Here is a 5,000-nt window from a genome sequence, read left to right as displayed (position 1 = left end):
AGGCCTATCCGAAGATCGGAAATAATGAGCTCTGAGCTCGCTCCGTAGGGTAACGTCTGGCTGTCTCCTCAGAGACTGCAGCAGATCAAACAAACAGTGAATTACACCCACACACACACATTAATTAACATTTCACTACAGCGCCAAAAAAGAATGATACAACACTCATTTCCACTAAGAGGTATGTTATCAAACAGAGAGAGAGAGAGAGAGAGAGAGAGAGAGAGAGAAATAAGATAAATCATTACTAACTCGACTAAATATGCAAAGATATAAACCTTCCTGTTGTTATTTTATTATAGGTTCATTGCAAAACTTCAGCGTTACTTCTAAAAAGGACGTACTATATATAATGATGACCGAACACGATAACTAAAATACGAAAATATATGCATTATTTTCATTCGTGCTTTTTTGTTTCGTTACCTTTGTGTCTTCGAGCGCATCTGTCCTTCTTGGTATATGGAAAGACCCAACACTACTAATACCTGACTGTTACGCTGATTACTTCCCTGAAAAGTTAAAGGGCGGGAGTCACACACACGCAACAGTAGAACGCAATGAGCTCATGCATGGAATGGGGAGAGAGGATGGCTGGTGGTAATCAGATGAGTAACGTTTGAAGTTCAACATTCCAACATTTTACTTACAAATGAAATACGCTACACTTTTGTACTAATAAAGTGTGTGCATCTGATGACAAGCGGAAACACTATATATCACTTATTGAACTCTTGATATGCTTACAAATTACACTAAATACCTCATTAATAAGGAATAACAGACTTACACACACACACACACACACACACACACACACACACACACACACACACAAGAAAACAAAACACGTACGACATCAATAGCGTCACCAGTACTTCAATCCAGGAAATGCAAATCAAATCACACGCTTCCTGCAAAGTACAAGAGAGTGAAAATCTCCTTTAAAATTATTAGAGTCCATGAGTGGATGTTTGCTGAGCTAACACCTCTATTACTGATTCCCAATATTTTCTTTCATGGTTCTGGTATTTCAGTTCATGTTTTATACTTTATGATCGCTTACTGATTCTCTTTTTATCTTTCTCTTCTACTCTTTGCTAGTTTCCTTTTTTCAGTTTAATCTTCAAGGAACGTTTTAATATCAGATTTTTTTTTTTTTTTTAACACGATCGTTTACTAATTTCCTTTTCAGTTCAGCTTTCAAGGTGACGTCTGATAAATACTAATCTAAGGGCGAGGTTGGCATCACACTACTCTTCCTTTTGTCTTAGTTTTCAGCAAAACAGCGATATATCTACATAACACAGACACGATTAATTTTCCAAAACACTTGTACATAACGACCAGGAATGCTGTGTGTGTGTGTGTGTGTGTGTGTGTGTGTGTGTGTGTGTGTGTGTGTGTGTGTGTGTGTGTGTGTGTGTGTGTGTGTGTGTGTGTGTGTATCGGTGTGTGTGTGTGTATCGGTGTGTGTGTGTGTGTGTGTGTGTGTGTGTGTGTGTGTGTGTGTGAAGAGTACTACTACCTTAAAGACGAGTGAATAGCAGCAAAAGAAATACACAAGGCACTCCACTCACCGACGTCAATAGCCATGCAAATGTAATATGGAAAATACAAATGTAGAACACGACCTAAACCAAAGCCACTGGAACAATACACTACGTGACTATGGAGCACTGACCCTGACACTGGGGACGGGAAAAGGAGGTTTGCAGGTTGTCTGTCTTGCTGGAGAAATCATTGAGTGCAGGACTTGACTAAACCAATGAGTGTGACTTGTGGAAGAAAAAAGCTAATACTCTTCATGATTTCTTATACGTTCCTTTATGATTACTGTGAGTTCTTAACATTGGCGAAAAGCTCTCAGGTGTAAATTTATGCTTCCTAAAAAGGAGACATTAGTGGGTGTATTTCAATTCATACCTGTTAAAATCGTATGGAGACTTTAATACTTCATAAAATAGTATGGTGTATGTTTCTATTATTTCCAAAAAGATATCCGATACTCAAAGAACTACATTAGACAAAATTTTTTAGAACTTATTTTTCTATTTCTACTCATTAAGATCTTACTGGAGTACCTCAAATACACACAAAAAAATTAAATGCCTTACAATCCTAAGCAGACAGAAGGCTGAAATATTGATGAAATTTGGTGGAGACAATAAAGAAAAGAAGCTAAAGTAAAACATACTTGTCTTGTTTATACTCCACAATGCATACTCGTACTTCGGTGTGTCTGTCCTCGTTCATCATGTCGGAGAGTCTGCCCCGCCCCTACTCTGTTCTCTCGCCTTACTCCACCCAGCACTTAACCTCCTGTGTTTTCTTCTCTAACGGTGCAGAATCCTTGTTAAATCATTGAAATCATGAAAGCACTCAAAACTCTAATGACCAAAGTTTTCACTATTTTGATCCCCACATAAATTTCTGAAGCTGTATAAAATACATCACGGTACTGAAGGAGTATCTTTTTATGGTTCTAATGACATATCAACATGATTTTTACATTACTGATGGCAGAAACCCTCTTGAGAACCCGGATTATCGTCTCTGTAGCCTTTGAAAATAATTATGGTAATATAAGGAAACGTTTCAAAATACAGATCTAGGGTTCCTCCTTCAGACCCCATCAGCTCTGAGTCCCCTACTTTGAACAGCCCAACCTTTATAGTCAATCAAGACGTTGCACACTCACAACCAATTTCATTTGATGAGGTACTTGTTACTTGTACTGCCTGAACCTGGAAACCCCATGGCAGTAAAATGTTTATGCGCGAAAGCTGATGATTTTTACAGGTAGTGCTAATGGGGGGCGCTGACATCTCATGCAGGGGTGAGAAATGATCCAGACGCTGCCAGACGAATTTCAGGCACCAAGCAACACCCAAGCATTACGGAGTGTTTTATTAATTTCTCCCTAAACGATACATACGCACGCAACAAGGTATTGTCAGAGACTCAACAGGTAAGACGAGAAGGAGGAGGAGGAGGAGGAGGAGGAGGAGGAGGAGGAGGAGGAGGAGGAGGAAAAGGAAGAGGAGGAAGAGGAAGAGGAAGAGGAGGAGGAGGAGGAGGAGGAGGAGGAGGAGGAGGAGGAGGAGGAGGAGGAGGAGGAGGAGGAGGAAGAGGAAGAGGAAGAGGAAGAGGAAGAGGAAGAGGAGGAGGAGGAGGAGGAGGAGGAGGAGGAGGAGGAGGAGAGACGGCACGCCCCTATTCCACTCCATCATCAATAGCAACTTCTCATCCACTTTTAATAGGTTTACGAACTCTTTAACGCCAAGACTTGAAGCTAAATGGATAAAAAAGAAGGAGAAAGAGGAGGAGGAACAAGAGGAGCAGGAGCAGGAGGTGAAGGAGGAGGGGAGGAGGAGGAGGAGGAGGAGAGAGGAAATAGCTCTTTTGTATACGACCATCAAGAGCTACCCCATTCACCTTCATGCACTCACAACACAATATACCACTTAAATACTCCTTAATCCCTCGACTTCTGCGTGCAAGCGGCATGTGTAACGCTCATTTCACCTTCTAATGGTCGCTGTAACGTCCTATTTCTACCTAGTGTGAATTCGCCTGTTTATACGAAATGGCGCGAGCAAGTATAAACATTAGGGGGTAGGTACGTAGAATGGTGCCGGGCCACGATATAAACAAAGGAAGGTGAAAATAGTTCATGACACATTCTAAGTCATTTCGCCAGTAGCTACAATATATGGAAAGAATACACTGTTGTTCTTCGTGTTCTGTTACGTCAGGTTTTATCGACTGCCATCTAGAGACGAAGAGATAAAACGTTACGGGAAAGATCTATATGTTATGTAAATGGAATAATGTGTTCCTGTTCTCCTATATGTACAAGAGTAGGGTGTGGAATACGAAAACATGTCTTGTTTATTAGAGTAAAGATACGAATTAACATAAGAACAAAAACCTTTACGGGTCATACGAAATGCAAGCACAATAAAAACTATACATAAATAAAATTAGTAATAAAGATTAATCAAGAGAGTGAGTGATTGTAAGGATGTCAATAAGGATGAACAAGATTTCGACCAACAAACAAATAAGTGTGTGTGTGTGTGTGTGTGTGTGTGTGTGTGTGTGTGTGTGTGTGTGTGTGTGTGTGTGTGTGTGTGTGTGTGTGTGTGTGTGTGTGTGTGTGTGTGTGTGTGTGTGTGTGTGTGTGTGTTTGCGTGTGTGTGTTTGTGTGTATATCATGCGCCCCTGTCCCGTGCGTGGCTTGGCAGTGTGAAAAGAGGGCCGGGAGGGCTAGGCAGGGTGGCGAGACTCATTCATTAGGAGGCGGTGCGGGGCTCAGTGGCTCAGTGGGTCCGTGAAGGTGAGGCGCCGCAGTCACTATCACCTGTGCCTGCCTGTGCCGTCCTCGAGGCGACCCAAGGTTGTCGTCACCCTGTGAGGATCTCTTATACTTTGTTCGCTTGTTGTGTTGTTGTGTTGTTCACTTTGCCTTTTTTTTTCCTTAATTATTCCTTCATCTTTCTTGATAATTTCAATGAAATTTTCATCTCTTGTTTTCTACTTATTTTTGTGTTGTTGTTATCTGTTGTCCAATTATCATAATATCAAATTTAGTGAGACTTTTCTCAATTTCAATCCTTTTTGACCAATTAATTTTCTTCTATTTGTTCGGCTTGTACTTCAATTACTAGTGTCTTGTTATTTTCATTCTCATTTTTAGATGTTGCGTAATTGAGTAAATTTTACTTCTATTTCCCAAACAGGTGCTCATTTGATAATTGATATCTATAATGTAAATGTTTTATTCATCTGGTCTTCGTGTGTGTGTGTGTGTGTGTGTGTGTGTGTGTGTGTGTGTGTGTGTGTGTGTGTGTGTGTGTGTGTGTGTGTGTGTGTGTGTGTGTGTGTGTGTGTGTGTGTGTGTGTGTGTGTGTGTGTGTGTGTGTGTGTGTGTGTGTGTGTGTGTGTGTGCGTAAGAAATTCCAAATTGGAAAAACATACATTTTTCCTATTATATT

General features: G+C 40.7%; 1 protein-coding gene across 2 annotated transcripts in view; it reads left to right on the top strand.

Annotated features, from left to right (window-relative positions):
* The first annotated feature begins 4,274 nt into the window (after nt 1-4,274).
* Nucleotides 4,275-5,000, top strand: part of LOC123513162 — a 31,549-nt gene continuing 30,823 nt past the window's right edge. For both annotated transcript variants that reach the window (XM_045270088.1, XM_045270087.1), the window contains exon 1: nt 4,275-4,416. The gene's annotated coding sequence lies outside the window, so the exon portion shown is untranslated. The remainder of the gene's footprint in view (nt 4,417-5,000) is intronic.

The sequence above is a fragment of the Portunus trituberculatus genome, chromosome 35, assembly GCF_017591435.1.
Source record: "Portunus trituberculatus isolate SZX2019 chromosome 35, ASM1759143v1, whole genome shotgun sequence".
NCBI lineage: Eukaryota > Metazoa > Arthropoda > Malacostraca > Decapoda > Portunidae > Portunus > Portunus trituberculatus.
This window is presented reverse-complemented; position numbering and strand designations above follow the sequence as displayed.